Genomic DNA, 12,645 nt, shown 5'->3' on the forward strand with positions numbered 1-12,645 from the left:
GCTCTTTCCACTAGTGGGAATTAGCAAGATGGCAACAGTTGTATGGCATGTCAGATTTTTGAGAAAACAGCATGTCATAATGTAAGTAAGAGATAAAATGAACAGGATGAACACGCAAGTGTTGTGTAGGGATAATTGACAAATATAGGCAATAAAAGTGTATATATTTAAGATTCAGCCAAACTACCTATTTATAAATAAAATTACTGAAAGTAAGAGAGTACTTCATCAAAACTGTGTTTTTTCTTTAAGCTGTTGAAATAGGACTGGTGATTCAATTTGCAGAAAAGAATCAAAACTTCTTTTTCCTACGGATGAAATAGCTGTGACTGTAGTCCTCCCCTATCCAAATGCCAACTGGATGTGTGAAACCATGGATTACATTAAACCCTATACCTATCACATGCTTTAGCGTGTACAAATGCACACAATAATACTGAATTTATAAATCGATTGTGGAAAGGAATGGAAAACAACAACTAACAATGCAAACATAAAATTATAATGCTACCAATAATATAAATGAGGTCTGTCTCTGTCTCTCATGGGATTTCTGGGAAATTTCCAAAGTTTGGTGTCCATTTTCTCAATAGTCTTATAGCTGTAGAAAGGGGCAGGGCATAACTGTATTTTTGGATTATATTTATTCTGTGTAGCAAGGTTATAAAAGAGATTGCAAGGAGCAATTCCATAATTGGTGTTTACAGTCATTTATACAGGCTCATTAAGAACCTGTGATACTGTGAATATTCTGTTTTCAATGATGTTTGTTCCAGCTGTTGCTTTCTTCACTTTTATCAAGATGGCCTTTGGAACCCACATTTAGGAGCAGAGAAGTGTGCTCTTCTCTTGGAATGAATCAAAACTAGAAATTGGATATTTGAGCTCAAGGAAGGTAGGATATCTTACAACACTTCCTGCATGTGATCAAGATGTTGGCCAATGATAAGTAAGACACACGGAGATGGGAGATGCTATTACTAGGCTCATGGGTGTCATTGAGTACTAGGTGGCAAGTACAGTCAGGTTTGTCTCTGCTGTGAACACTCCTGGAGCTGGTGGAGCCAAGGAAACGTGATGCTAAGAGTCTCCAGTGTTTCCTGACTGTGTGGGCTGGTATGTGGAACAGCTCAGAGCTTTCTTCCTTGTGACAGATAACATCAAGCTCTTTCCTCCCTCATCAGGAGGCGTCTCTGCTGGTATCATCAGCTAGACCTGGTTTTGGATGACATCTATGATGCTCTGTTTCTGGAAACCTCTATCTATGGTCTGCTGGGATCAGCACTGTTGTGTGAACATGTGCACAAGTTCTTTCAGCCGAGTTCCTATCATACGGACACCATACCTTACAGAACATTCCAGAGCCATTTGGATCGTAGTACTCCACTAAAAGGAGATAATTGCACACTGCTTATACAATATAGCTTCCTACTCCTTCTGTCCATGATGGCTGGAGGGTACACAGCAAGCACTGATAGGGAAAGGGAGTTTCATTTCATGCCAAAGCCACGAAACTCCTGCTGGAGATGGACAAGTTCTTCCATATCTAGGGTGACTACCTTGACCTCCATGGGGACCTCTGTGTGACTAGTAAGGTTGGCACTGACATCCAGGACAGCAGAGACAGCTATTCAGTGTCTGCTACAAGTTATTGTGCAATAGTGACAATTCTTACATCTTAGAGAAGAATTGGGGGCAGAAGGACCTAGAGAATGTGGAAGGGGTGAAGCACTGTGTGAGGAGGACAGACAACTACTTTGAGTCTCATAGAAAAATGTACTGCACCCCTGCACTAGCCCGCTTCTCAGGGCTGCAAGAAAAATCTGCAAATCTACAAGCAGAGAAAGTGACCTAGGGATTGCAACGGCTTGGAGGAAAGGCTCTTAATAAATATCTGTAACCTTAAAAAAATAAGGTATTTAGAGTGTTCCCAGCTTGAGTAAACTTTATGGGGTTTATGGGGGTTTCTTCCGGCTCTAAGATTCCTTCCTTCTAGATCATACACTTTCGCAAAATTGTAGATGCTTCCTAAACTTCCTTGGAAATGCAGATTATTTTTTTTTAAAAAAACAGCTTCTTGCCATTTTCACAGCCCGAGAATATCTTTTTCAGGAAGTTGGAAGCCGTCCTGTGAGTATGTAGTCACCAGGGATGATCAGACTTCCTTGGCCACTTTGCTCAAGTGTTAAAACTACCTCAGTCTGCAGTCTTCAGGACCATTGCCCTGCAGTCTTATGCACTCGTATTGGTTCTCACATGTGACTTTTAACAGCAGATATGTCTCTGGATACTCAGAAACAACTAAGCTGATTCAACACTGTCTGCATTTTAGGTGGATGGGTGTTCTATCTGAATCTACAGTGATTATTGATTAAAAATGGATTATTTATTTAAACAAATAAATTTATTTTTTTTCAAATTCATTTTACACTATTATTATTCGCTGGTTGTTTTTCTTTTCATTTAACGTCAAGTTTGACAGGGTAAAGTTTTCCTTTTCTCCAGGCACAGGTTTGTTCTGTGTTACATTCAACAAGTGCGCTGATAATACAACTCTTTGGGTTCCAGTGCTGTTTGACCAACATGTATTAACCAGGTCTGAATGGAACTCTGCCTTTGTTCTATCCCTACCATTGCAGTGGGTTACCAAGCAGAATCCGATCAGCTCAAGGTTTTCCTACAAACTTGAATGAAGTCACTATTATCTTATCATATCATTGGAGGTTTATTAAGGAAAAAAATGGAATCTTTCTCTATTAGAGATGTGCTGTTATCCTCCATGAAGACTCAATCCTTTTGTGATTGGTGAAGGATTAACCTTAACCCACGATAAAAGGATGGGAGCAACAATTATCCTTTTAATGAGATAACGCAGTTACTCTTCTTTGAATCCCATGCTCCCTGTGCAGTTGCGACAGAATTTCTTCAAGTCGTTTTTCTGTGTCCCGACTCAGGAAGGCACGACTTTTCCTTCTCTTTCTATTTTGTCTCTTTGAAGGCTAGCCAGAGCCTAAGTATGCTTCCTCTGGTATATTGAGCTTTGTCAGTCTTCTTTGATACATTCCTCCCCGCTACGTTAACTGCTTACAAAGGGTAGCATGTTTTTCTCTTTTTCATCTCCATCTCCCCTCCCTGGGCAGCTGCCGAAATTTACAGCTTGCTGCCCTGGAGGTTTTTCTTTTTAGACTCTAATAAAATTGTTCAGTATTTTTTCTGAGTCTGTTATGAAAATCTGTTATTAATGAGACTAAGAACTCAAAAGAGTGACCCCAAACTCCCTGGTAACATGTGGCAATGATGGTGGGATTCCCCCCAGATTTCTGGTACTGCTCATGCTCAGGTTTTACCAGGCTTTCAGTGTGCTTTGTAGAAAAGCTTCTCCTCCATACTTCCCACGCTTCCAACTGTGTCTGAATCACTATGAATTCTGTAAAAATGCTGTCTATACTTCTGTAGTTCTGGGACATTCCAGCAAGCTCTCGGATAAGGCCAAACTCTGGGTCCATAGGATGTACCTTGAGTAGCAAGGTACCATTTCATCATATCATGTTTCTGGAGGAAATCCCGACTTTATCTCCATCTCTGTGTTAATAAGCATCCTAAATTTAAATTCAATATAGCTTTTTAAAATGTGTATAACAGCAAAGCAAGCCAAAACGAAGAAAGAATAAATCCACTCACAGTGTCATTCTCAGTAAGTTTGGAAAGTTGTTTAGCTCACCAAGAGAAGGGCCCCCAAGGGAGAACAGAGATAAGCCCAAGCATCTCTTCTTCATCTCTGCTGCACACTGCAAGAGACTGGGGTAGTATCCAGATGATAAGGGTTGATGTGATTTGTAGGGCACCTGAGGTAGTCTGAATAAAATTGGTCCCCATAATCTCATAGGAAATGGTACTATTAGAAGGTGTGGCTTTGTTGGAATTGTTACAGCCTTGCTGAAGGAAGTGTGTCACTGTGGGGGCGGGCTTTGAGATTTCCTCTGCTCAGGATACTGCCCAGTGTCTCAGTCGACTTCCTGCTTAGAAGAGGTAGCAATATCAGCTACCAGCTGCCTGTATGCTTCCTTGTTTCTGCCATGATGAGAATGGACTGAACCTCTGAAACTGTAAGCATGCCACCCCAATTAAATGTTTTTCCTTTATAAGAGTTGTCATGGTCATGGTGTCTCTTCACAGCAATAAAACCCCTAACTAAGACAGAAGTTGGTACCACAGACTGGGGTATTTCTGTAATAGTTCTGGCTATGTGTTTGTACTTTAATACTTTGTGTTATGAAAGCAGTGGAATGATTTAAACACTGCTTACTGGGTCATACTGGTAGGAGCCTGGAAGACAGAGGTGCTAAGAGTTATTTGAATTGTCAAGGGCTCACTGAAGAGGTTTCAGAGAAGAACTTTAGACATTTTCTTGTGATATTGTGGTGAAGAAAATGGCTGCTTTTTGCCCTTGTCCAAAGAGTCTGCTTAAGGCTAAAGTGAAGAGTTTTGACTAATTTCATTGACAGAAGAAATGTCAAAACAGCCAAGTATAGACTTTGTCATATGGATATTAGTGGTAACTCTAATGAAGATTTGTAATGAAAAGGAGGAAACTAATCAGGGTAAATTACAAAAAGTAAATTTGTAGGAAGAAAGGAGCACCAGGAAGTAAAATGGAGCTAAATCCTGTATTCAAGGAGATAAACAGGTTAAAAAATGGAATAATGAGAGTGATGACCTCAGGATGCCATCCCACATTCCTAACTTGTGAAAAGGAAATAATGAAAAACTTAGACCCGGGTGTGGTAGTTTAGTCCTTTAATCCCAGCACTAGGAAGGCAAAGGGAGATCTCTGAGTCTGAGGCCAACCTGGTCTACAGAGCAAATTTCAGGACAGTCAAGCTGAGGCAGTGAAAGACAGAAATCTGGTGAAGATGTATTTGATTGAGGGGACCATGTTCCAGCCCCAGCAGGCAGTAGAACTCAGCAACTTCAGCCATGTGATTCTGGCTATAGAGTTAAGGATAGCAGAAAGGACTTATGGAAGAAAACTTCTGAGGCCAGGTCTGTGTCAGGGGGGTCTCTGGAGGCCCAGCAGAGAGGCTGCTGTGTGAAGCTGAAACCATTGGAGAATCCAAGATGTTAGAGATGCCATAGTTGTGGGATACCTGCCAAGTAAGCTCCTATCAGGGAGTGGAACCAGCCCACGAGAAAGAAGTGTGTTGCAGTCAGCAAAGCTAAAAGGATTGGAGATCTGAAGAATGCTTTGACATCAACATGGAGATGCAGAGTTTGAAGTTTGTCCAGCTGATTTTTTGGTCTTTCTTTGGATCAGTATTTCCTTGTTACGCCCCTTTGCTTATGTTTTGGGATGGTAACGTATTTCCTGTACTGTTCTATATCGGAAGCATGTGATCTGCTTTTTGATTTTGATTTTTACAGGTGATCAGTTAAGAGAGTGCAAGAACCTCAGAAGTGACTTTGAACCTGGATTTTAAAACATTGTTGAGACCATGATAGACTATGAGAACTTTTGAAGTTAAATTAAATGTATTTTGTTTTTTTTTATAATTTTTTTTATTAAGAAAAGAAGAAAAAAAACATAAACAAAAAACAAGTTTCCACCTCCTCCCAGCCTCCCATTTCCCTCCCCCTCCTCCCACCCTTCTCCCCCTCCTCCCACCCTTCTCCCCCTCCCCCCACTCCTCTCCCCCTCCCTCTCCAGTCCACAGAGCAGTCCGGGTTCCCTGCCCTGTGGTAAGTCCTAGGTCCTCCCCCCTCCGTCCATATCTAGGAAGGTGAACATCCAAACTGGCAAGGCTTCCACAAAGCCAGCACATTAAGTAGGATCAAAACCCCGTGCCATTGTCCTTGGCGTCTCATCAGACCTCATTGTTCGCCATGTTCAGAGAGTCCGGTTTTATCCCATGCTTTTTCGGTCACAGTCCAGCTGGCCTTGGTGAGCTCCCAGTAGATCAGCTCCACTGTCTCAGTGGGTGGGTGCACGCCTCGTGGTCCCGACTTCTTTGCTCATGTTCTCCCTCCTTCTGCTCCTCATTGGGACCTTGGGAGCTCAGTCCAGTGCTACAGTGAGGGTCTCTGTCTCTGTCTCCATCCATCACCAGATGAAGGTTCTATGATGATATGCAAGATATTCATCAGTATTGCTCTAGGATAGGGTCATTTCAGGTTCCCAATCCTCAGCTGCCCAAGGAACTAACTGGGAACCTCATGTTGGGCACTTGGGAGCCCCTCTAGGGTCAAATCTCTTGCTCACCCTAAAGTGGTTCCCTTAACTAAGAATTGTGGTTCCGTGCTCCCCTATCCACCTTTCCTTTATCCCAATTCTCCTGATTCCCCAAGTCCCCCCTCCTTCCCTTCTACCTTTTCTCTCCCCATCTCCCCTTACCCCCATCCCACCCCACCCCCAAGATCCTAATTTTCTCCCCGGCAATTTGGTCTACTTCCCTTAGCCAAGAGGATAACTATATGTTTTTCCTTGGGTTCATCTTCTTACTTAGCTTCTTTAGGTTCACCTATTGTAGACTCCGTGGCCCTAATTTATGGCTAGAAACCAATTATGAGCGAGTACATCCCATGTTCATCTTTTTGGGTCTGGGACACCTCACTCAGGATAGTGTTTTCTATTTCCATCCATTTGCATGCAAAATTCGAGAAGTCATTGTTTTTTACCGCAGCGTAGTACTCTAGCGTGTATATATTCCATACTTTCTTCATCCATTCTTCCATTGAAGGGCATCTAGGTTGTTTCCAGGTTCTGGCTATTACAAATAATACTGCTATGAACATAGTTGAACAAATGCTTTTGTCATATGATAGAGCATCTCTTGGGTATATTCCCAGGAGTGGTATTGCTGGGTCCAGGGGTAAGTTGATCCCGAATTTCCTGAGAAACCGAAACACTGACTTCCACAGTGGTTGCACAAGATTGCATTCCCACCAGCAATGGATGAGGGTACCCGTTCCTCCACAGCCTCTCCAGCAAAGGTTATCCTTGGTGTTTTTGACTTTAGCCATTCTGACAGGTGTAAGATGATATCTCAAAGTTGTTTTGATTTGCATTTCCCTGATTGCTAAGGAAGTTGAGCACGACTTTAAGTGTCTTTTGGCCATTTGAACTTCCTCTGCTGAGAATTCTCTGTTCAGATCAGTGCCCCATTTTTTAATTGGGTTAATTAGCATTTTAAAGTCTAGTTTCTTGAGTTCTTTATATATTTTGGAGATCAGACCTTTGTCTGTTGTGGGGTTGGTGAAGATCTTCTCCCAATCAGTAGGTTGCCTTTGTGTCTTATTGACTATGTCCTTTGCTTTACAGAAGCTTCTCAGTTTAAGTAGGTCCCATTTATTCAATGTTGCCCTTAATGTCTGTGCTTCTGGGGTTATACATAGGAAGCGATCTCCTGTGCCCATCTGTTGTAGGGTACTTCCCACTTTCTCTTCTATCAGGTTCAGTGTGTTCGGGCTGATATTGAGGTCTTTAATCCATTTGGACTTGAGTTTTGTGCACGGTGATAGATAAGGGTCTATTTTCATTCTTCTACAAGATGACATCCAGTTGTGCCAGCACCATTTGTTGAAGATGCTTTCTTTCTTCCATTGTATACTTTTAGCTCCTTTATCGAAAATCAGGTGTTCATAGGTTTGTGGGATAAAATCCGGGTCTTCTATACGATTCCATTGGTCGACTTCTCTGTTTTTATGCCAGTACCACACTGTTTTCATTACTGTAGCTCTGTAATAGAGTTTGAAGTCAGGGATGGTAATGCCTCCAGAAGATCCTTTATTGTATAGGATTGTTTTGGCTATCCTGGGTTTTTTGTTTTTCCATATAAAGTTGATTATTGTCCTCTCCAGATCTGTGAAGAATTTTGATGGGATCTTGATGGGGATTGCATTGAATCTATAAATAGCCTTTGGTAGAATTGCCATTTTTACTATGTTGATCCTCACAATCCAAGAGCAAGGGAGGTCCATCCATTTTTTGGTATCCTCTTCAATTTCTTTCTTCAATGCTTTAAAGTTCTTGTCAAATAGATCTTTCACTTCCTTGGTTAGATGTACCCCAAGATATTTTATGCTGTTTTTGGCTATTGTGAATGGTGAAGCTTCTCTGATTTCCCTCTCTGCTTCCATATCCTTTGTGTATAAGAGGGCAACTGATATTTTGGAGTTGATCTTGTATCCTGCCACATTACTAAATCTGTTTATCAGCTGTAGGAGTTCTTTGGTGGAGTTTTTGGGGTCGCTTATGTACACTATCATATCATCTGCAAATAACGAAAGTTTAACTTCTTCCTTTCCAATTCGAATCCCCTTGATTCCATTATGTTGTCTTATTGCTATTGCTAGAACTTCAAGCACTATATTGTAGAGGTATGGGGAGAGTGGACAGCCTTGTCGTGTTCCTGAGTTAAGTGGGATGGCTTTGAGTTTCTCTCCGTTTAATTTGATGTTAGCTGTCGGCTTGCTGTATATAGCTTTTATTATATTTAGGTATGACCCTTGTATCCCTAATCTCTCCAAGACTTTTAACATAAATGGATGTTGAATTTTGTCAAATGCTTTTTCAGCATCTAATGAAATGATCATATGGTTTTTTTTCTTTCAGTTTATTTATATGCTGGATTACATTGATAGATTTTCGTATGTTGAACCAGCTCTGCATCTCAGGAATGAAGCCTACTTGATCATAATGGATAATTTTTCGGATGTGTTCTTGGATTCGATTTGCCAGTATTTTGTTGAGGATTTTTGCGTCGATATTCATGAGTGAAATTGGCCTGTAGTTCTCTTTCCTGGTTGAGTCTTTGAGTGGTTTTGGTATCAGAGTAATTGTGGCTTCATAAAAGGAGTTTGGTAATGACCCTTCTGTTTCTATATTGTGGAATACATTAAGGCGTATAGGTATTAGATCTTCTTGGAAGATCTGGTAGAATTCCGCATTGAAACCATCTGGTCCTGGGCTTTTTTTGGTAGGGAGGTTTTTGATAACCTCTTCTAATTCTTCGCGACTAACAGGTCTATTTAGATTGTTCACCAGGTCCTGATTTAACTTTGGTATATGATATTTATCTAAAAAAGTATCCATTTCCTTTACATTTTCCAATTTTGTGGCATATAGGCTTTTGTAGTAAGATCTAATGATTCTCTGAATTTCCTCTGTGTCTGTGGTTATGTCCCCCTTTTCATTTCTGATCTTATTAATTTGCAAATTCTCTCTCTGCTGTTTGATTAGCTTGGATAGTGGTTTGTCAATCTTGTTGATTTTCTCCAGGAACCAGCTTTTTGTTTCATTGATTTTTTGTATTGTTTTCTGTGTTTCTATTTTGTTGATTTCAGCCATCATTTTGATTATTTCCAGTCTTCTACTCCTCCTAGGTGAGTCTGCTTCTTTTTTTTCTAGAGCTTTCAGGTGGGCTGTTAAGTCTCCAATGTGAGCTTTCTCTGTTTTCTTTAAGTGGGCACTTAGTGCTATGAACTTTCCTCTTAGGACTGCTTTCATAGTGTCCCATAAGTTTGAGTATGTTGTTTCTTTATTTTCATTGAATTCCAGGAAGACTTTAATTTCTTTCTTTATTTCTTCCTTAATCCAGGTATGGTTCAATAGTTGACTGTTCAGTTTCCATGACTTTGTATGCTTTCTGGGGGTAGCATTATTGTTGAATTCTAACTTTAATCCATGGTGATCTGATAAGACACAGGTGGTTACTAATATTTTTTTGTAACTGTGGATGTTTGCTTTGTTACCGACTATGTGGTCGATTTTCGAGAAGGTTCCATGAGCTGCAGAGAAGAAGGTATATTCTTTCCTATTTGGATGGAATGTTCTATAGATGTCTGTTAAGTCCATTTGATTCATTACCTCCATTAATTCTCTTATTTCTCTGTTAGGTTCCTGTCTGATTGACCTGTCCATTGGTGAGAGAGGAGTGTTGAAGTCTCCTACTATTAGTGTGTGCGGTTTGATGGCTGCCTTGAATTTTAGCAATGTTTATTTTATGTACGTGGGTGCTTTTATATTAGGGGCATAGATGTTCAGGATTGAGACTTCATCCTGATGAACTGTTCCTGTTATGAGTATAAAATGCCCCTCTCCATCTCTTCTGATTGATTTAAGTTTAAAGTCAACTTTGTTAGAGATTAGTATGGCCACACCTGCCTGTTTCTTAGGTCCATTTGCTTGATAGGCCTTTTCCCAGCCCTTTACTCTGAGTAGGTGCCTGTCTTTGTGGTTGAGGTGTGTTTCTTGTAAACAGCAGAATGTTGGATCCTGTTTTCTTATCCAATCTCTTAGCCTGTGCCTTTTTATAGGTGAGTTGAGTCCATTGACATTAAGTGATATTAATGACCAGTGGTTGTTAACTCCGGTCATTTTTTTTTAGTCGTAGAGTTTGTGTGTTTCCCTTCTTTGTTTTGTGTTGGTGAAGGGTCTCTAGATGTCTGAGTTATTGTGGTCATTGTTGGACTCCTTGGTTAGTGATTTTCCTTCAATTACTTTCTGTAAGGCTGGATTTGTGGCTGCGTATTGTTTAAATTTGTTTTTATCCTGGAAAATTTTATTTTCTCCATTTATAGTGAATGAAAGCTTGGCTGGGTATAGTAATCTGGGCTTGCACCCATGGTCTCTCAGTTTCTGCAGTACATCTATCCAGGACCTTCTGGCTTTCATGGTTTCCATGGAGAAGTCAGGTGTAAGTCTGATAGGTTTACCTTTATAAGTAATTTGGCCTTTTTCCTTTGCAGCTCTTAATATTCTTTCCTTATTCTGTATGCTTTGTGTTTTGATAATTATATGGCGAGGGGATGTTTTTTTTTTGATCCAGCCTATTCGGTGTTCTGTATGCTTCTTGCACCTTCATAGGAAACTCTTTCCTTAGGTTGGGAAAGTTTTCTTCTATAATTTTATTAAATATATTTTCTGGACCATTGAGCTGCCCTTCTTCTCCTTCTTCTACTCCTATTATTCTTAGGTTTGGCCTTTTTATTGTGTCCCATATTTCCTGAATGTTTTGTGATGAGAGTTTGTTGGACTTGCTGTTTTCTTTGATCAGTGTGTTTATTTTCTCTATGGTATCTTCAGAATCCGAGAGTCTTTCTTCTATCTCTTGTATTCTGCTGGTTATGCTTGTTTCTGTAGTCTCTATTCGTTTACCTAGATTTTCCATGTCCAGACGGCCCTCTGTTTGTGTTTTCTTCTTTGCCTCCATTTCAGTTTTCAGGTCTTGAACTGTTTCCATTATCTGTTTGATTGTTTTTCCTTGGTTTTCTAGGGTATCATTCACTGATTTATTCAATTCTTCAAACTTTCTGTTATATTTCTCATCCATTTCTATAAGGGCGTTTTTTACATGCTGTTTAAGGGTGTCAATCACTTTCATGAAGTCAATCTTTTTTCCTTCCTCTTGATTAAGGGGTTCTTGTCCTCCCGTTGTGAGGTCGCTTGTTTCTGGTAGCTTCATGTTGCTTTTCAGCTTGTTGGGCGAATTCTTGCCTTGACGTCGGCCCATCTCTTCTTCCAAATGCTCCCTATGGATCTTCTTTTACCGGATTAGGTCTCCTTGCCTACCAAACGCTGTCTCTCCCCAATGTTGGCTCTCCCAATGCTGGGTCTCCTGGCGCCGAAAGATCAGGCCTCCATGCTGGTTGGGCAGCTCGCAGACAAAGCGCCTACCCCGCTTGGTGCAGGCAGGCCACAGAAACAAAGGAACTGTTGCCCGCCCGGGAGCCCGGGTACTCGGACCCAGCGCCCAGATAGGCTGCGCTGGGCGATGCCACGCGCCTAAAGAGGGCAGTGGGGGCGAAGTGGGGAGGGCTCTGGACGGAAGCTGGGTGGGCCAGGAAGAAAGAGGCAGCACCCGGGGAGTAGAGGCCCTGCAGAGAGCCCAAGCAGGACAGGGGGCCAAGAAACCCCCGAGCTCCCCGTCCCAGGCTGGCGCCGTGGGCCAGAAACTCACCCCAATGCTGGGTCTCCTGGCGCCGAAAGATCAGGCCTCCATGCTGGTTGGGCAGCTCGCAGACAAAGCGCCTACCCCGCTTGGTGCAGGCAGGCCACAGCATTAAATGTATTTTGCATTATGATATTGTTACAAGCTCTATATTCCAGGGAGTGTTATATAGGGCCGTTTGAATGTAATTGGCTCCATAATCTCATATGAAGTGGCACTATTATGAAGTGTGGCTTTGTTGAAACGAGAATGCCTTTGTTGGAGGAAGTGTGTCACTGTAGGGCTGGCTTTGAGGTTTCCTATACTCAGGACACTGCCCGGTGTGTCAGCTGATTTTTTGTTGCCTGCAAGATGTAGGACTCTCAGCTGTTGTGTGCCCAGCATGTTGCTATGCTCCTGCAGGAATGATAAGGGACAGAGCCTTTGAAACTGTAAGAGAGCCACCCCAACTAAAAGTTTTCTTCTATCCTAAGAGATGCTGTGGTCATGGTGTCTCTTCACAGAAATAAAAACCCTAAGACCAAGCCGCACGCTCCTCATGTCCGAAACGGGTGGTGCCTTATCACTTTTCTTGTGATTCTAAACTCTCAGACAGACACAAACAGGTTTATTGTCAGTTTGCACAATTGCCAAGCGTTGCACTATGCGCTTAGAAGACATGCTTTCGTTTTACGCTCACAGCTGCTCTCTGAGGCATGGG

The sequence above is a fragment of the Microtus oregoni genome, unplaced genomic scaffold, assembly GCF_018167655.1.
Source record: "Microtus oregoni isolate MIOR12 unplaced genomic scaffold, Mior012 000110F_ref0000174, whole genome shotgun sequence".
Taxonomy (NCBI): Eukaryota; Metazoa; Chordata; class Mammalia; order Rodentia; family Cricetidae; genus Microtus; species Microtus oregoni.